This window comes from Ornithodoros turicata, chromosome 5 (genome assembly GCF_037126465.1).
Source record: "Ornithodoros turicata isolate Travis chromosome 5, ASM3712646v1, whole genome shotgun sequence".
NCBI lineage: Eukaryota > Metazoa > Arthropoda > Arachnida > Ixodida > Argasidae > Ornithodoros > Ornithodoros turicata.
Genome location: NC_088205.1, coordinates 60,110,800 through 60,132,146, shown reverse-complemented (window position 1 = coordinate 60,132,146; position 21,347 = coordinate 60,110,800).

Here is a 21,347-nt window from a genome sequence, read left to right as displayed (position 1 = left end):
CGTCTTCATGACTATGCATTTGTAACCAAGAAGAAGCACTATATTTCAATCCGAATGTTCGTTCACACTTAGCAGCATCACTTGCCAGTCTCCGGTACATTCGTGTGGCGAAATCGAAGCTGGCGGAGCTTAGGTTCCAATTCCATAAAACGTTTCGTCAAGAAGAGCAGACGTGTCGCCTAAAGAGTGTTCAGTTCACCACCTGTCCTTTCCGCGACGTCCGATGAACAACAACGCTTCGGCTTGCCGGCGCCGCGACGCCGGGGAAACCGCAAAAAAGAAAGAAAATGACGGCGCGGCCATATGACGTCAGCGGCTGGCACCCGAGTGAGGGATGCCTCTGCCGCGAGATTCAAAGCTCCCTCGCGCTCCAGGACTGCGCGCTACGCTCAAACATTTTGTGTGAATATGTATCACAGGGCTCAGAATCGTAATTTCTACTTCTCCCGTCATATTTTATTCCGATCATTTCCATGCTCTTTTAAAGGAGCATGGAAGTGACAATTAACGTGACTCGAAATCCTGCTTCATTTGTGCAGCTGTCCACAAGGAGTCACCCTGCATTTCCGGTCTGCGGCGTATTATCACTGCGCAATAAAATTCACAAAAGGCAGTCAGAGAACGGCAGTCGCGGGCGAGAGACACGAGCCCCGCGTGACGTAGAAGCTGCTCGGTGCCTTTTTTCTTTGTCTTTTCATCTCGGCTCACGCGCTGCTCATACATGTTTCAGCTGTGCCGTTGGACGTCACTGGTCACGTGCCGTAGCCCGTGATACGTCACGCCGTCTTCGGCTTCGCTTCGGTGCTCTTCGGATGTGGAGAGGGTTCTTTAAAGGAGTGCGGAACAGAGCGTTGCGCGTGCTGTCTGGGTTATCTACTGTCATCGTTCTTTCGCAGCAGGTCATTTTATTTGTTGCAGAAGGCATTGCAGCGAAAAAGTAAAAATATTTTTGGGGTCACATATTTGGGGTCACCGGGGTCAAGCTCTAGAATATGAGCGCTCGTACAGCTATATTGTGGAATACGCTTAGCAGAGAGAACCCTACGGCGGCAGCGGGAATTTTAAAACGTTGCACCGGGGCCCCACGAAGTTCTTGCTCAAGAAAACGAGCTGAGGCTGGTGAAGCACACAAAGAGTCTTGCAAGCAGCCAGCTTTCCTCCAAAGGTGCGATAGCGACGTGGCGAAGTTTTAGGAGAATTTATTAGTTTTAGTTTCAAGTTTTATTGCTATCCCGAAGTGAGCAAATGAGACAAGTTCTAAAACCTTTAGAACTTGTTTCAGTTGTTCACTCTGGAATGGCAGTAGGCAAGATACGGTTAAGGAGCGGGCTAAACATTTAGGGAAAGTTTAGAAAGATGAGTGCACAACCTTTTGTGGCTTAATTATCTCATAAAATTCACAATACAACCAGGTGTTGGCAGAAAGAGAGAGAGAGAGAGAGGGAAAACGTGCGCAAAACGTGAAAGGGAGAGAGTTGTTCACTCTGGAATGGCAGTAGGCAAGATACGGTTAAGGAGCGGGCTAAACATTTAGGGAAGTTTAGAAAGATGAGTGCGCACTCTTTTGTGACTTAATTATCTCATAAAATTCACAATACAACTAGGTGTTGGCAGAAAGAAAAAGAGAGAGAGAGGGGGAAAACATGCGCAAAACGTGAAAGGGAGAGATTCGAGGCGAGGTCAAAATGAGGGAGCGAAGGAAATCAAAGTGTACATTCTGCACAAGGACGTAAAACGACGAGCGCCAGAAGAAGGTTTTCGCCTGATCGTGCATCCACGAGATGAGAGCAAGAAATGCGTTGAATGCTGGGAATATTACTTTGCTACAACTTCGAAGCCCGACTTCATTAAATGTACTAACTGTAAACTATTGCTACTTGTGCACTGCACTTTATACGGGTGTCTTTGTTGATTGCGGGTGAAAGGACAAGCGAGAAAATGTATTCAAATAAGCCAAGAATGCTTGCAGCAAGTCTCTACCGCAGGGGCTTTGGGGCAGGTGGCCAAAGTCGGGTAGTATAACTAAACTCTGTTTTATGTTACGTGTGGCTATAGTATTTTCGTCATAGTCTGCACACACGTCGAAGAGGGTTCGTATAGGAGAAATTCATGCGTGCTTTCGATGTACACAAAGTCATTTTCGAATAAGCGAAGATTTTATGTGAACATGCGGCGTCTCATCCGGTTTTACCCTATACCTGGCCACGCAGCATTTACGGCAAATGCTTAGCTGAAGTCAAATTATACTGTAGCAAGTTGTATGTAAGTTTTTACGTACACACGCTGGGTGATGTACCCCGAAATTTTTGTCCCGCACTCAATACGTGTAAGATTCTTAAAACGTTCCTCATGTTTACTGCAACCACAGGTAGCCTCAGTTGCCTGGATGTGAAAGCCTCAGATGATTGGCTAAATTGTAAGCCTAAAGCAATTTGCCACTTCTAAATTTGGAATAGCGTCACGTTAGACTGCACGCAAGCTGTGCGAAAAAAAGAAAAACGAGAGTAGGCACTTAATACGTGAGAGTAGGCAGGCAACAGAAAAAGAAGGTAAAAAGAAAAGATTTGTGTAGTAGTGGCTACGCGAATACAATCTAGCCTTCTAATTAACAGACTAACAGATTTCAACTAATTACGCTTTTAATTGCGTTCCGCAGAGAACACCCGGCAGCTACTTAGCTTAACGAGAGACACTCCTGCGGCACTTTTTTTTTTCTTTTGCTTTTTGCTTTTTTTATGCACTTTCCTTGGAACAGCATTCAAACCCTGTTCAGCGCGCTAACATTGAAAAGAGAGTTCTTTCACAATAAAACGAGACACATTGAGGCAAGCTCCACCAATCAACTTACTCGAAAAACATTTGGAGGAGAAAAGAACTGACGCAGAAGTCTCCTACAAAGATGACAACATTTCTCTAGCACGGATAATTTAAAAGTCACGTCACGCAAGTTCTATTACTTCATTGAATATGTCAAAGGTCGGCTGTTCCGACGATTTGTTTCGGGTAATTTTGTTCGTCATTTCTTGGTACACACAGTTGCTTTCCAACCCTATGTATCTGGTCACAGAGTTGACCGTGCAGCATAAATACGTCGATACAATATCACCTTTTGGATGACGGTGGTTTCCACTTCGTATTCGGCAGCGGCAGCTAAGCTGTACTATGAGAAAAAGTGGCACGAAGGCACGGGACATTGTTATAGCTGGTCTTCATGCGGACGGCACAATCTCTTGGACACTACATGAGGCTCTCCACTCGCCATTACTGTCACACATTAGTGCGCGACATTCTTCGGCGACCAGCATCCGGCTACTGCCAAGCTGTTTTAGCTCACCGCAGCCTCATTCCCAAGCATAAAAAACTGACTCTACCGGCAGTCCCACCATAGGCCCTTCAGGCACCACCTGTGCCTAGGACGCCTGGCTAGTGCCACCAGCTCTCTTGCCAACAGGGGGGCTCTTCCTCGGCTCCCAGCTAGTCCACCTACGCCGCCGTGGCGGGAGTTCGTGCCCGCAACAACGCTTCACATCCCGGGTCTACGGAAAAAGAGTGAGCCCAGCCCCCAGGTGGCCATGGCGGCTGAGAACCTGATAAGCGACGTTTATCACACACATACTTTGGTGTTCACGGATGGCTCCATTGACCACCGTTCCAAAAGCGCTACCAGCGCGTACTACATCCCGTCAATAAACAAGGCCTGGCAAGGGAAATCAGTCCGTTACCCAATCCCATCTACGATGGCCGAACTCCTGGCCTTGTTACACGATCTTCCCCGTGGGATGCAAACAATGCTCCATCGATTACGCACAGGATCTGCGTTCACGAACTCGCAACTGTTCAAGATCGGCTCCAGGGAGGACTCCAGTTGCGGACACTGTAATCATCCGGAGACAATTGCGCATATCCTGACAGAATGCCGAGCATACCATACTATGCGGGAGGGAAACCCATCTTCCCCACGCCAGGCCTGGCATACTGACGGACGTCCTCTTCCCCGAAGGTTCTTGTGCGGAACGACTTACAAAAACTCGCGGCCTCGTGCGCATTCTTCAAGAAACGGGCCTAGCGGAGAGACCACTCTAGTGCACCTCTCACCTACAGTGTGCTTCCGACCCATCAGTATCGGTCATCCTTCCTCTACATCACTTTGAAGTCCTCAACTCTCCTCTCCCACTTTCGCTTTTTTGTTTTGGCTATAGTCGTGACGATGCCCACTTGAGTGCCGCCAACAACGGCAAGCTACCTCGACACCCCCCCCCCCCCCCACCCCCCTGTCCCTGGCTTGGCTTCCAGAAAATTAGCTACAACAATTGAACCTCTGTATGTAGTAAGGGGATAAGTCGACTTATCTCCTTTTTACTATTTTTGCTGCAATGACATCTACATACCAGTATGTACCTGGCAAAGAAAATTTAGGACGCTACTGCAATTTCTTGGATCGCTACAGGCGTGTAAAAAACGGGAGATGCATGTGTGTCAATGGGACGGAAAGTCAGATGATGCCCCTTTTCTCGGTTTGCGATTTTTCGACTTATCCCCTTATTGCACACAGAGGTTCAATTGTTCTTCGCCAACTCAGTCTGAGCATGCTTCATCGCGATGAAGGCAGAATTAAAATCTTTACTGACGGCTCATCGACACAGACCGGCTCTGTCTGTGAATTCGTAATTCCCGAGCTGTCGATTGAAAGAAGTGCAAGGCTGTCGCACACGACGTCGGCTGCTGTGGCCAAGGTGCATTCCGTTCTTATGGTGCTTTCCGTCATTGTGTCCCGCCAACCCCCCATTCACTGGACCATATACAGTGACTCCAAAAACGCCCTCCAAGCTCTGCACTGCACCATGGGCTCCAGCTCCCTCGCTCCACTGGTATGTGACGTCCTCAGGGAGTTTGTTTGTTGGTTTGTTTGTAAGGAAAAAAAAACGAGGAGGGAGTATTCGTGTGCTCTCACACAGGGACATAACATAACCTTGCAGTGGATCCCAGGTCACTGTGGCGTCCCTGGGAATGAGGCTGCCGACCTACTTGCGAGACGGGCTCGTGTGGCACGTGGTGTACCGACGCACCCTACCTATTTCACCCAAGCGGACGGGAAGCAAGCAATTGGTACGGTCTGTGCAGTGAACACTGGCGAAGGAGTGTCCTTTCTACGTCGCTCCTGCGCAAGGTAGACCCAGACCTCCGTTTTTATATGCAGTCAGCGCTTCCTCGACCCATCACGTCGCTCATCGACACGCTTCGCCTCAACGTGCCATACAGTGACCGACTTTGGTTTAAGCTCGGCAAGGTTTCGTCCCCCAACTGTGGCCTGTGTCATGTTGTTGAGGACGTGGATCATACACTCCAAGATTGCCCGAGGTACAGTGCACACCGTTGTACCCTTGTGTCATCGCTGGCCCGCCTGGATAATCGGCCATACCCCACCGAAAAGGTTCTTGGGTGCTAGCACGGAAATAAGCTCATACCTGCCATGCGCGCCCTTCTGCAATTCCTCGTCTCGACGGACCTCTTTGACACTTTGTGACGCTCTTTGTTTTTTGTGCATTGAGATTTCGCACGTGGACTCTCCTACACTGTTGCTTTTGGTGCAAAGTTTTGTGGTGATGTTTTCATCCATTCTGTTTCAAAGTGTATAGGGTTGGTTGGTTGGTGGGTGGTAAAATAACAAGGAGAGGTTGAATTAACGCAAGCGAATTCTGCTACCCCCAAAAAGGAAACGGTACGATTGCACCACCGAAGGTGCGAGCGCACCGCAAAAGTTCACCGGGGCGAGCGTCTCGACCGCGACCACGCAGAACCGAGCGCGTCGTTCACATCAAGGATCATAGTAATGTCCACGCACCATCTAGTATAGGGGTTCTAGTCCAGATTTCACAATGAAATTGACAAGAGCATTGAAGGCCGCGTCCCTGTGCTTAGCGTCCCATACGCTTAAGACTTTCTCTATGCTGAAGTCCCTGCTGTCGAGATGGCCAAGGGTCTGCCTCAAGATGCCTCTTTGTGCAGCATGTTTTGGACAATGCATGATGATATGTTCAGTGTTTTCCACTGTCCCGCACAGTAAACAGTTGGGCGAGTCCACCTTGCACACTTTATGAAAAAACTGGCGACCATAGGACACATTTAGGTGTAGACGATGCAGGAGAGTTTCTATGTGTCTGGGCGTTTTTGAAGGTATGGTAAAATTCAGCTCCGGATCTAGCGTGCGCAGCAGTGACGGACCACTGTCGGCTTGGTGCCATTTTGTCTCGCGGACGTCATCAGTCATCGATTTTAGGAGAGATTTGATGTCCTGCTTAGAAAATGTGACTAGATGTATAGATTTCTGTAGTTTCCCTTCCTTTTCTGAATAACGCGTCCTGGGTCAGCTGTGTGCGCGGCTCCCCAGCTTCCCTCTATCCTCTATTGTCCGTGTAGCGACTTCATTGGTTCCCCTCCCAAATGAGGGTTGAGCAGCTGAACGTTGGGAGCACGTGGCTACTTTTGTGGACCCAAGCGGAGTATCATGTCAGTCTATATGGACACCCTCTTATTGTTGTCTTTTTGGGTGGAGAGACACATTCGTCACGTGGCTTCCCTAAGTTTTACCCTCTCTAATGCGGAGAGACAAACTGTCGTGACGTGTTCTGTAATTGGGTTGATGACTTCGACTGGATAAGTTGCAGCACTAGAATGGACAGTTCCGAAAAAGCTGAAGAACTTCTCGCAGACGACGTTGTCGGCCGTTGTTTGTCGATCAAGCGTGTTCGAGAGCGTCGGGAAGACATTTGCGGAGGAGCGGTAGACATCGAAGGTTGTTCTGCAGATTTTCCGGTTTTATGTGCTCTCAGACATGGTGCGCTCCGTAACGCCAAAAAGTTACCTATAGGTTGCTTTCAGCCACGTAAAAGGTCGGAAAACGTGAATAGTGGTGGTGGTGGTGGTGCTGGGGAAAGGGCTCACTGTTGTCGACCTCACAACGTCGACGTCACGTGTGGGCAACGTCACGACCGTAGCACAACGTAGCAATACGTCATTGGCGCAAGCAAAGCAACGTCTACAAAATCATTGCGGAAGCAAAGCCTAAATTTTCCTCAGTGTCTTCGTTTCCCCCTGGTCTCTCTCACTGCCCTCGATCTCCCCCGGCACTCCGGGACCCAACGTCAAAAAAAAAAAAAAAAAGCAAGTGCCATCGTCAGTCCTTCGCCAGATGTCATTGGACACCGACGGGTCCTCTACACCTGTAAATTCATCGGCCGCTTTTATTATTCCATCGGTCGACGTGTCTCATGGATATCGCCCAGCACACTGCACTTCCTCTACATCCGCAGGGCTTTACGGCATCTTGTCGTTCCTGCGGTGTGCTCTGTACGAGGATCCGCGAATGTGGGTGGTATACACGGACTCCTGGGCAGCCCTGCAGTCCATAAGGAACATGGGTGCGCGAGGTACATTAGCTCCAGTTGTCACCGACATCCTCAGCGACATTAAAGGGACAGTCCCGTACCCCCTGCCCCGCTCATAAAGTGTACCATTCGATTGCCCTTTGTTGAAAATGGAATACTGCGAATTTACCCAACAAAACACGCCACAGTTATTAAATAACCGAATTAAATTGATAAAGATTGCAGAGCATGCCGCGATCTGTGTTGACAACAATAAGAACAGCCACGTCGCCCTGCGGGAAAGTCCGTGATAGGATACAGAAATCGTCTGCTTTTGCGCGCGCTAGTGCATCGGCGTGAGCAGACGACCTTCAGAAGTTACTGGGCAACGCGGCAACTCTCGTACATTTTCTTTCAGTTCTCAGGAGGAAAATGCACAGTCTAAGAAGTGGAAAGCATGGTGGTTTAGAACAACTATGTTAATCCTCAGGGACAAGTTAAAAGTCGCAGGACAACCCCACCCACACCGAGCTCCGACCAAAAATATATTACGCACGCTTCCATTACACTCCCCGTTGCACACTGATCATGCTTCGAAATGAGGTGTCGCTGACGACGTACATGAGGAAGGAGTGCGTGTTTATTTAAAAAAACGCATTAAATACTCGCGGAAAGAAAACACGTGACTTAGCTTCCACTCATCCGATTATGCGCCACATTATCGGAGACCCCACAGTCAATGCTCGAACTGCATTCTCCGTTCGCGGAGGTATATGCCTGAGTGTCCCCATTTCGAGAGCAAAGGGGATGACTCAACCCAAGGTGCTTCTGCAAGTTACAATTACCATGACAACGACGACGTACCCGCAGGGCGACGTCATACGTGACGTATGCATGAGAGAAGCGCGCGTTTCGTGGTCTGCTATTACGGCACGTTTCGACAAATTCCTCGAAAACGACTTGGTTATTCCGAATGAAACTTTGAAGGTTGTATTTGTACAGTACTCGTGAAGCTAGTTTTGGCTAAGTTTCGGAATCGCCTCGGCTGTACGAGACCGTCCCTTTAAACATCTGTGCGGCGTAGGTCACTCCACCACTTTTCAGTGGAACCCAGGTCACTGTGGACTAAGTGGAAATGTAGAGGCTGACAAAGTGGCTGCTGCTGCCACACAATGTCAGGCGGTGGTGCCGAATATGTGATCCGTGGTAACAGGAAGGCATTCTCGTCGGCGATGATTCAACCAATGGCGGCGCAACAATGTCGCCGGGACATTACAGATAGGTCCTTGTTGTACGCAGTAGAGCCAACGTTGTCGTTTTCTCTCCCAGACAGTTTGCCTCGCGGTCTCTCGTCCCTTCAGCACCAATCGACTTCGCCTTAACGTGGCTTTCACCCAGCAGTTAAGACACAGATTAGGATGTCCTTCAATCAGCCCGTGTTCCAACTGCGGCATGGTGGCAAGCATCGAACACGTTCTCGTCGACTGCCCTCTATACAGTTGAGAGAGGGCAATACTCCAGTCCCAACTCACCCGTACAAACAACAAGCCGGTCAGCCTTGCCGCAACCTTGGGTCGTTGTTCTTGCTCCGTGCAGCACCGTCAATCTATGCACTCATTCTATCTGTTCTTGACGTCTACCGGCCTGCTTGAACTCCTCTGAGCTCAGAGCTGTTGCCATGAATGCGGAGATGTGATCTTCACAGCAATACATCTCCGGTGGCCTACGGGATGAACTACTATCCCCACCACTTACGACGCACCCGCGTGTGCCATTTGCGTGTGCGTGTGTGTATGGCTCATCTTTTTCATCGTCATCCCACTCATATATTATCCCACATGCACTGAGGTATGGTCAATTGTTCCACTGAAACACATCATCTCATCGTCGTTCATGCAGTTGTTGTTGTGTTTGTTCGCGTACCCAACAGACTTTCGAACTCCACAATCACGAACGCGCTTTCCCAACTTCGCATCATGAGGTTCGAGCGCCGAACAACACCAACACCTCATTTTATTGACAATTATCAAGCGCCCTAGTGACGAAACATGTTAGCTCCAATCAGAAGAATCGTGGGTTGAAGGTCAGACACCACTGGTCGCCGACACTGCATAGTGCGCTGATATTCCAGAAACAGTGCCGCGTCCTGTCTGCAACAGACGTGTTCACCACAGTGAATGAAGAACGGCGTCGCCTTTCTCCCAGAGATTTGAGAACCCTTCGCCACGCCGCAAATTTATAGAGGCCTCGTAAATTATATTGCGCCGTGATAATAGGTGGCTTTTAAACTGACAGCCTCGTAGACCATGACTGTAGTATCTGCAAAGCTACTAGAATAAGAATTAGGGTGAGTTCACGTTGGCAGAGCGTTTAATGACCAGCTCTCCGGGAACAGCTGCTGATCAGCTGTCGGCCAGCTGACGAATGCAAACAGCAGGTCACGAGCCTCGCTCCGTCATAGCTCGGTCGTCGTCGTCGTCTACATCAATGACCTACTCAGTACGGCATGCCATTCTGGTCTCTGTCGTCGATCAGGGCAATAATGCAAATTCTCTTGCTCCAGAATGCCATGGTTGTTAAATAACGAAATTAATAAGATGTCAGGTGGCAACAACACATCTCCACAAGAAAAAAAAAGTTTAGAATTACTTGAAGCTGTCTCAAGGAGACGACCTGCAAAACCTGGGAAGCAGGGTGGCCAATTCTTCAGTGTCCCCACATCAAAGACAAAGGGCTATTAAGACTGAACCTGAACAAAGACAACTGTGTAGCCGAACTTAAAAGTCCCACTACGGACTAACCCTAATAATAATAATTCGCTGTATAGAATATCTTGACGACATGGGCAAATCTCCGGCACGAGGCGATGTAATGCACAGAGTGATGTAAAAAAAAAACAAAAAAACAAAGAAAATGGCGCGAGATGCTGTAAGCAATATTTACTCTTCCCTATACATTGCTACTCTCCCCGGACGAGACTACACTAAATCTCTACTAAATAGCGTTTTTGTTCAGAACCTTACGGAATTTACGTCACTGCAAACTATGTGTTTCACACTGCATTTTTTTAAGAACTATCACGTCATGGAGGGCCCATTCTGCTACAGGTCTGGCAACATTGCTCCTCGAAGGTTCGATCTCCGTCTCCTCACCACAGCTACTGGCAGACTTTCGACGTGGGGCCGAGAGCGGAGACGCGCCGTGTTGCTACAGGAGACAGACGCCATATCTCTCAGTTCTGCTGAAGCGCATAAGTTTCACTGACGGCATTTATATTTTGCGTACTGAGTCCTTGAGCGACATTTATTTATAATTCAAAATATCCCGAAGATCTTGTGCAGCTGTTCAGCTTTAAAGGGATAGCGACACCCCGTATATACGCAATCTCTTATTTGCTATGTGCTCTGTCATGTGTGTGTGTGTGTGTGCGTGTATATTTCATCTTTTTCATCGACACTCCACTCGTATATACCACATGCACTGTGGAATTGGAATCACAACTGTTGCGGTGAAACACCTCATCCCATCGTCATACATGTAGTAGTTGTTGTTCCCTAACGTGTGGATACCACGCGCAAGAGGAACAAGCAGCACAACAGCAGTTCATGCAAACATACAAGGGTTTATTACATTCTTCCAGCCGGAGAACACCCGAAAAAAACGCCCCCCTTCCCCCCAAGCACCTCGCTTAAATCCCTGTTGTGTGCCCCGCTCGATTATCTTAACCGGAAGTTCTGTGATGATGTGCCATCTGCCGGCGCTGGACATAAACCAAACAAGAATGGCATGGCGATAAACGTAGCTGGACAAAACGTGTTGGACGTGTGCAATAGACAATGACCAGCTCCACGTCAATCCCTTCCGTTCGAAATCGTCGTATTTTCCGAATTTTCAGTATTTTCCTGGGGGTACCGGCAGCGCGGCCGATCGCCGGGGGAGGAGGGAGGGGCGGTCCGCTCGTGTGACGTTGCTTCAGGGCTGGCGATAGGAAGCCGCATCTTGATGCCGGGGACACGGAGCGCCCTCTTGTCGTCATATTGTTTCCATAGAGACTTCGCCCGTGCGTCCTTCTCCGCGAGAAAGCCTACTTGCGTGGATCTCGTTGCTTTCAGACGCCTACAATAAATCATACCGCTCGAGCATCGAGAACTAATGCACGGGCCTTATAAAGTTCGAAATACACTACGGTCTGCAACAGAAATCAACGAAAAGATGCTTGGAGAGCGAACTTTCCCTTTAAAGTGCCACTCCGGACTCGGAAAACAGCATTTATTTTATTTAGTCCATAAAAAGAAGGTGCCCCAAGGATTCTATACGCGAAATCTCAATCCTGTTTACGAATGCTGTGCATTTCTGTCAATTTTTGCAGGTTTGGTGAGCTTCCACAAGCTTCGATAACGCGAGGAACGGGTGACGTATTCATAATCCCACAAATTGCAATGATGTCATGTTCTGGAGAGGGCTCTCGTCTCATAGCAACGACACGGCGTTCATGAGTGTAACGTGGTGTAGAAGTCAGGTGACGCTGATCGAAACAGGGGAAAATGGGAGATATGTCTTCTTCCACATTCTGTTTTCTCGAAGGTCGGAGCGGTCGGAGGGTATATCACGTGGGGCTCCGCTGACTGGTGCAAAAAGTGAGCCCTCGAAAGATGCGAAGGGCCACAACGTTGACAGATGAAAGCCGGTTGTTCAGTCGGAGCCTAACGAGACGTCACAGTTCTCAATAATTAAAATTAATTTTCTCAAGCTTTCGCATCACATCAAGCCAAAATATTTTGCAGGAATGTAAAGTCTGACAAGAAGATTTCATAACATAACTTTGGTAGGATTCTGAAGACACGAGAGTTAGTTCGTAATGGCACTTTAAAGACGGACGCTGCGCAACATTGTAGCTTTCCTTTGATTTCTCGTTTGCTTGACTCTTTGGAATGGGATTTCTTGCCGCCGCCTCATATTTTTCCAGGCGCGGAAGGACCAGATGTGCGCTCTAACTATTCTTGTGTTGTCTCCCGCATACACCCAGCACCTGGCTCTTTATTGTGCGCCTGTCTTGGTAGAGTGTCAGCTTCGTTATAACTTGATTCCGCATGATTTGCAGGCAAGCTTCGGAGCCCAGCAACGCTCTGCGCTCAAAGCTCTTCTGACATTTCTGGACAGCATCGGACTTCGATCGTTATTGTGAAAGGACTCGTTATTTTATTCCCCACATTCCCACCAGCAATGGGGTATCGCCTGTGGCGATGAACATCCCCATTCTCCAAAGTCAAAAATAAAGTTGTTGTTCGGAGCCAATTAGTATGGTTGACCTATTTGTTTTTCCATCTGCTTAGCCCTTTCCAGGGTTGCAAACTCCAGTGTTGCACATAGTGTTGCACACTCTAAGAAAAAAAGGGTGTGAAAAGGCGGTAACTTCTATAGTTACCACCTAGGTAAACATAGCGTCTGATAAAGGGTGTAAAAGGGTGGTAAAAGAAGTTATCATATATCGGAATTGCTAGAAAAAGGTGTACGGCCCCCTCGCTCACCGAATCAGAAGCGGTAACCCTATGATTCGTAGGTAGCAGGTAGAACTTTACAACCTCTTAGGCACAACATATGCGACAACTATTACCTCCTGAAAGGTGCAACTGCTCCACCCTTTTTTCTGAGAGTGCGTAGCGCCGCCACTAGTAGTGCCGCCACCGTAATCGCTTTCTTTCTGTTTTCTTTTTTGTCCTTTTCGGCAGTACTAGCTCCCGTGGCATAGTGGTTAGGATGATCGCTTTCCACACCGAGACTGGGAGGTGGCATGGGTTCGAATCCTGTCACCGGCTGTGCTGTCTGAGGATTTCCCTGGGTTTTCCGAATACTTTCCAGACGAATGTCGGCAGAGTTCCCCTTGAAGTCGGCCCAGGACGCATACTAACCACTCTGTCCCCCACTTCTTCCTGCTGTCATCTGTCCACGCCTGTATGCTGCTCATAGCCACAGTTGCTTCGCGGCGCTAACACGGAGAGAGAGAGATACATGATGACGATGATATGGGCATGACGCTAACACGGAATAATATATGTATATATATATATTTGGCTGTGCAGTAGCGACCCAACTGGTCGCGGAAAACCTATTTTCGCTAAATAATCAAATAGCGCGGTGCGCGATAGCACCGCTGCCGCTACTTTCCACAAGGCGGAAAACGTGGAACGCAGCAGGAAAAAAAAAAAGGGGGGGGGGAGTGGGCGCGTTGCAGCCGTTTCAAAATTTTCGTCCAGCTGCATTGCGCAATTTCCGATCATTTAATGCGCATAATTTTTTTTAGAAATGATCTTGTTATACACTGTCGAATGTTGTTAAACTCGACTTCTTCTTGTTACGATATTTCTTCCCCTTCGCGTGTGACCGTCAAGCGCGAAGTTATTTCATGCCTGCCTTGCCTAGCATTCTGTGATTATAGGTTGTCCCTACTGACCTTATAGCTTTGTGTTGTAAAGTGAAGTGAAGTGAATGAAAAAGAACAAAAAAAAGGAGAAAATTGGCACGTGGAAGCCGGTTACTCCATACCATGTAGACAGCTCAGAAAACATACACTGGGCACAGATATGAAGAGTCACACAAAGACAGAACATAACAAAACGAAAAAGAAAAGAAAATAACAGAAACGGAAAGAGAGGCACAAAAGTCAAAACTTATCGTCAGCACCAATTTCACACAGGAAAGAGACCGAGGCACGCAGTGCAAACAGACTTTCGTGCGAGGGTCGGGCACCCAAAACCGTAGATAAACCAAGAGGGCGACTGTCAGGGGTCGCGAGCGAGCGCTGAAGTTTAGATCAAGCATAAGTTTTCTCATTGTAAAGTTTTCCGAATGAAGTCATATACAGTCATGTCTCGATTATCCGGACACCTCGGGAGTCGTCCCTTTTCGTCCGGATAATGAATTTCCGGATAACTGAACAAAGCAAGCTTCTGGAAAAAACCGAAAAATTTGGAAGACCGCTTTATAGCTCCAGAAAATAAAACAAGGAAAAGGTCGTTATTTCACAAATTAATGCGAAGTCAAGAAGAAGTTTGTTCGCTTGAAATTAGTAGGCACGCGTGTGACAGAATTTTGGTCACAGCCACGGCACCTGCTGCGTCACCCTGCTGTTCAAAGAAGGATGTCTCAGAAAGTTGGTCCCGCACACATGTTTTTGTCTTTTTGCAAATGCCTTTGGCATATTCCAAAAGACATGTGATGCTTTCAGACGGCCTGCGCAATGACATTCACAAGTGGATTTCTTGCGCCCGGTGGGTACAGAGCACGTTTTCCGCTTATCGTCTACCATCTCTACCATGTGCCCGCACACACCAAAAGGGAGTGGCATATGAAGAAAGGGGAGTCAAATAGTACAGAATGTCCACGTGAGACGTGACCTTTCTCCGTAATAATGCGAACACAGCACATGCCAGGGACAGAGGACAGATGAGTTGTCCGGAAAAGCGAAGCAGAATGAGTTAGGTCCTGGAAGATTGTTCCCCGTACTTGCTGTCCGGATACGAATAACGAATTCCGGATAACCAAGACAAAATCCAATGGTAGTAGGTTCGTTCCCGGTAATGTAGTCCGGATAACGAGTTTTCCGGATATCTGAACTCTGGATAAGCGAGACATGACTGTATTTGTATGTACGCAATATTGTTATGCTACAAGATGGTAATGTACTATTTGCTGTGGTGGTGTGCCAATACTATGGTCCTAGTGTCTATCCTTGAGCACGAATAAAACATTATCATCACTATTACTGCTCTGGCATGACTTCCACACAAGTGACGAAGGACATCGTTATCCATCTCCAGTCGCGACGTTTCTCTTCAAAATATTTTTCGTGTGTTGCATTGAAGGTATCCCCTCGTACGCTTTATAAGACTGACACCCGTTTTCTGGTGTACCTGTTATACATGTATACGTGAAGGTTATGATTTCAATCGTGGCTGCTGCTGTGTGTAAAAATGAGTGCGCTACTTTTTTGGCGCTTCCTGTTACCAGACACCCTATAACAAATGAAAGTACGAATGAGCTTGAACATGCATGGTCGTGATACTTGATATTCACACAACGAAGTCGGCGACATCTTGAGTACGTTATGGAAATTAGGAAAGTGGAGGTATAGCGCATATGGGGCGGCCAAACATGTTTTGTACTTTCGGCGACACAACACCAAACACCGAAAAGAAGTCTGAAGACAACAAAATGAAAACTCGTTTCTATTATACGAGAGATATATCGAACTGAAATAGATGGCGTCGGAGAAAGCTTCATCATTTTATATGTCTTCACCCCATATGACCAACCATTTGAGTGAAATACACTTTGCGACTACTGGGTGGCTGACATAGGACTCAACACGGTATCGACACGACCTAGTTCATTTATTATATAAAACAAAAAAAGCTTCAAATATCTTGACCCAACGTTGCGCTAAAACATTTTAGTTCTCGCAGAATGTGAAAAAAGGAAAGAAACAGAAAACAGGAAGAAAACTCATGCATGTTCGAGGATTATGCCTTAAAGGAGCAGTCTAGAGGCATACAACTTTGTTTCTGTTTTTGGTCGGTATGGAATGTTAGGCGGCCGTAAACAGTTTTCTTACAGTTAGTCCATCTGTAGCGAAATGGGGACGCCTGCAATAGCCCCCCGAATCTCCCGTGCGCGAAACACCCTCTTTCGACTTCAGGATAGCCACGTGATGAGCGCCGCCACGCGCGTCACTATGTGATGCGAGTGGTCAGGGACACTCCTCATTGGATCTGGGATCACATGATCGAGGTGAGCAACACCGCACAGGCCGGAGCGTCTGCTACCGCTTCGGAGACGCAAGGCGTTCTCCGGCTGCGTGATGTCCGAAACGGAGGATTTGAAGGCTGTCAACGACACGACCTCGATTTTTTGGGACCGCTGATACCACGGGAAGAACGAGCGGTGCAGCCCGAAATTAAATATGTATTGTACAGCGATACCCCAGTCGACAGTGTGCAGCCTCTCTGACAGTTTGCACCGCACAGTTGGTTCAGTGGCTAACAGGTGGCGCAACAATACCGACGTCATCGCTTGCTTTCTGATACTGTGAGTTGCACAGAAGCCACGGATATATTACTCTTGTGATTGCAACCTTATTTTGTCAGGGTGCATATATGCTTTGTTTTTTTTATATTTAGAAAACGGGATATAAGTCATATAGAGAATAGAAGTCAACAAGAAACAGCTCGCAATATTCGTAGCAGACGGTTTTTCCTATAAACGAATCTACCTCTCTACCACAAACGTCACACTAGAGTGGGTGATTTGAGAGAGTGGGTAGGCGATTTTGCAAATGAATTGCGCCGCGGTGAAACAACTTTGGACAAAAATATTTTGTGGGAATGCTTTTCACAGAGTGCTTTACAAGATGACAGCAGTTTTTGGCCATGTTAGATACCACTTTAATGCTCCTTTAAGTGTTGAGGGAGGTCAGCCAATATTTGGCTTACTACTCCTCAAAAAAAAAAAAAAACTACTTTAATGACTTAACGACTGCTAACGCTCTCCGACACGCGAGTGTTTCATTATCATCTTCCTGTCGTTTCATTAACGACATCGACACACGTGCTTTGTCGGAAACGAGAGCCCAAAACATCTGCCTCCCAAGGCTTCTGCCTCTACACCCGCATATTTCACGCAAGCTCGCCTTTTCTACCCTTCCTGAAGCAAGTACGTAGACGCTCGAAAACAAATGGTCGCACCATCATTATGCTGCGTTCTGAGGCGGCTCATGATCTATTTTCCGTGTCAGGCACTAGAGCCCCATCCCGTTTAGGGTTACGTGCTTGTCTGCTGTATCGTGTTGCTGCAACGGCTTTCACTTTTGCTCGTATATGATGAGTTGTGCAGCCATGTGCACGCGATTACAGCCCACTTTTCCCCTCCACTCTTCTATCTGCGCGTCGCCCGCATTGATGTTCACACGTAAGGGGTTTTACCTTTGTGTCATCCCAAGGCGATGCGGAAGTAGTTGGCAGGCCTAGGTGACTCTTGGCCATTGAAACAAGTAGCAACTGCGAGAGGAGAAATAAAAAGGTGAGAAGGCACAGTGACGTAATATATGGCTACAAAACATGAGAATATATGCGGGAGGAAGAGTTACTATATATACTTTAGTTATAAAGAGACAAGATTGATGGACTGGAAAGGCAAAACAGAATTTATCATGCGCTCATGCTTTTCCATTTACCTCTCCTGATATTATGATTCTGTTGAAGGGAGGATGAGGAATTATTATTATGGTTATTAGGAAAGCCAGTTGAGCGGTATAAGCCTTTTGTGTGTAGCCGCATGAATCAGAACAAAGCAAAAAGGCAATGTGATAAGAATCTTCTGCACTTTCGATCTTCTACCTGAAACCTGTTGGAATCTTGAGAATAAAGGCCTGTTCCGACAAATAGCGATTTGCTATAGCGTTAGAAAATAGCGCGATGTTTTCCTCCTCGCAGTGCTCGAAACCGCTAACAATTAGCGCTTGCCGGAGTTGAGAACGTGACAACTTTTTCAGCGCTAATATTAGCACTACATTCGTGTTGCCAATGAGGAGGCCCTTCGGCGATGGCGTTTCACGGCACGGTGACAGCCTTGGAGCGGGTGAGTCTGTCATCCAAAATGTCTGCTAATTTTTCGTTTAGTCAGTTTGTTCGTCTACACGCTGTCCAATTCCTGAGGTGCCATGATGGGAGAGGCCGGAAACGACCACCGAACTTCCACTACATTATAGCGCTAGCGCCGCTTTGCAAGTGTGAACCGTCCAAAAATAGTGAGCGCTGGTTTTGCGCGCTGTTTTGTAGCGCTATATTAGCACACTGCTATATGTAGGAATGATACAGATAAAATGGTTAAAAAGCAAGCGATCTGGTTAGGTAAGATCCATGACGAAAACCCGAGACTGGGAAAAAGACGAAAAACAGACGACACAACACAGTAACACAAACGTCTGTTTTTCGTCTTTTTCCCAGTCTCGGGTTTTCGTCATGGATATGTAGGAAGTTCGGCCAGAAGTTCGCCCGGTTTCACACTCACGTGACGTTTTTCCCGTCCGTGAAATGCGTCCGAGTTGGGATCGCTTTTTTTTCTCGGTGATCATCCGTGTGATCACCGTGTTCGAGACGTGTGCCTCTTTTTAACATTTCACAGGCTCCGCTCGTGTTCATGTAGACGTACCACACACACAGTACCGTATTTCCTCGCGAGTGGCGTCTTCGCAACGATAAATTTTCCCACACCACAATCTAAGCGATTATCGCGGAATAAACTCGTCCTTAAGTCTGTGCCTTTTCCGACTACAGAGTTTCTCCTCCGTGTCAATATCGAAATTTGTAGCGGATAGAAAACGGACCAGCATTGCTCAAGGCTGCTATTCACACTGTTCGAGCCCGTGTGCCCGCTTCGTGAAAACTACTGCATGTCCGTTTTTTCCCCGCGTTTCTCGGGCACCACGACCTTTTTTTTTTTTTTGATGCCTCCTTTGGCACTCCCGCTCCTCAAGGATTTTTTTATCTCTCTTTTCAAGTACGTATTGATGTTGCTCCATTAACGGTCATGCCGTGGATATTATGAACAAGTTGTTTCATATTTGCATATTTTTCCATGTATTTTTATATGTACAAGTTAAATTTTTGTCTCTTCTAGAGGTTGAAGAGGAAGGGAACATGGCAAGTAAAAGAGGATGTTGAAATAAACAGTTTTGGGGGCACGTTCTCCAGGAGAACGGTGGTGAATTTCGCTGCTCGTTTGAGTTGAGTTGTACCTGTTGTACATTATATATCAGTGTTGACAAAAGACTGCAATTAAAAACGTTCCCTGCTTGCAACATTTCTTGTCGTAAATCATTTGTCACAGCCACGGCAGGCAAAAAGGACGCGGTATGAAGGTCTGAGAGTCATAGCTCGAAATCACGTAATGGTGAAACGGTAGGCCAAAAGACGGACCTTACAATTCTACAGAAACAGCAGAAACTGGTGCCTCGCCTATCTTTTAAGGCGGCTGTCCTTGAGGGTGGCCTACGTCAAAGAACGCTCTCTTCCCAATCTCCATTTATCTCTTATTTTTATCAATATCAGGGAGCACACAGAATGGGAATTCAGATGTCTTTAAGGGCGCACCTACACGACGAGCCGTGTGCGTGAAGAAACGGGCCAGAATAGGCCAGTTGAGAGTTTCTGGGCACGTGTATATGGTCTGTGAGCAAACGTACTGTTTGGGACACGGTTGTCTAAAATGTGCAGCCCGTGGCCGAGCAGTCCGCTATCGGCGATGTCGCGCACGAAGGAACTATACCACTACAGTCTCCGAGGTAAGGTCACGCAGCGCCACCTGTCGGGAGAGAGTACTATTGCATACTTAGCGTCGTCTGCTAGGGAGAGCAGTTGCGCGCGGCCTCCCCTCTTTGAGGGTATTGGTATAGTTCCTTCGTACGCGACATCCCGATAGGGGACTGCCAGCCCACGGGCTGGAGATTTTAGACAACCGTGTCCCAAACAGTACATGTGTGAATAGCACGATAGACTTAATGGTTACGTTTCCCGCACGTGACAAACACGGACCAGAAAAACGTTCAACTCACAGAAGAATTATCAGGCTACAATACAATACAGGCTATAGGGAACAATGGGGTACAGTGCTGGACAAAAGTTTACGGAACGCGCGAGCGGCGTATTTTCTCTGGGCAGAGACACCCTAGCGGCGAGCGGAAGAAGGCGTGTCCACGCGTTCAGAGGGATGAAAGAGTGCGCTTGTGGCGACCCACCGTGGTAGTAGTGGTAATTTTGCTTTTGAGTGTAACGAACGCCAAAATGGCTTCGTTTTCGGTCTGCTGCACCGAGCGCGAGTGGAAGTCCCTCCGCTATCGGAGAGATAACAGGGCGCTAAGATAAATTGAGGTGACAACGGGCTGCAGTGCCCTGCTTTTTTTCTTTTTTTACGCCTCAGCGTAATGCAGCTGACATGTCCTGCGCAGAGCCCGGACTTAAACATCATCGAAAACGTCTGGGGCAGCCTGAAGAATAGGATGAGCAAGAGACGGACGCCTACAAGGAGCAAGGACGCACTCTGGGAATTGATAGAAGCAGAGTGGTCCTTGCTACGTGAAGACGTGGACCTTGTCCGTAGGCTATACGCTTCCCTTCCTGTGGGATTGGCCCCAGTTATTGCTGCGAAAGGGGGCCGACAAAGTATTGAGACAGTATCGTCTCCCCCTTCCTCTTTTTTTGTGTGTGTTCAAGGGTGTACGCTCTTTTCTTCTGTTTTTTTTCTCTCTGCCCAGAGAAAATACGCCGCTCGCGCGTTCCGTAAACGTTTGTCCAGCACTGTACAACAGGTAATACGGTACAATACATGCTAAACTGACGAGTCTATCGCCGTGCTTTTTTTGAAGGATAGCAAGCCGGCTGTAGTCTGGCTTACCTATCCACTCTTACCACAATACACATGTCCCCCACATGGAGCTTTCATAGAACCGTATCAAACGGAAGCCTGCTAAACTAGTAAGAGCGTGCTTTCAAAATATTTCCGATGAAGTCAAGCATCCATCAAAAAAGCTACAGAACTTGAAATCATTCTCCGAAAATTTTTTTTTCTTCCCACATCATATGTAGGCAGATCTATTTCCTTTATGCTGCCCGTTCATTTTGTTTGCGCAGTCGTTAAGAAGAGGACCCCCATTAGAAGGGATGACACCGCATAAGCCTCTCGTCTCCGTCGCTATTGGGCAATTTTCCCGGAGCATCACATACTCCACAACGGCGTTGCATAGCGAAAAAGTATAAGGAAAGGGGGTACATTGAAAGACGGGGTACCACCATAGCCAGAAAATCTGGACAGGCGCCCCTATAGAGAGGGCTTCCCCTAACATCACATGCGCAATCAGGGAAACATTACACACAGGCAGGTGGGGAGGAAATGAGGAAAAATTCGCAAGGGTGAGACGGAACTATCACAGAA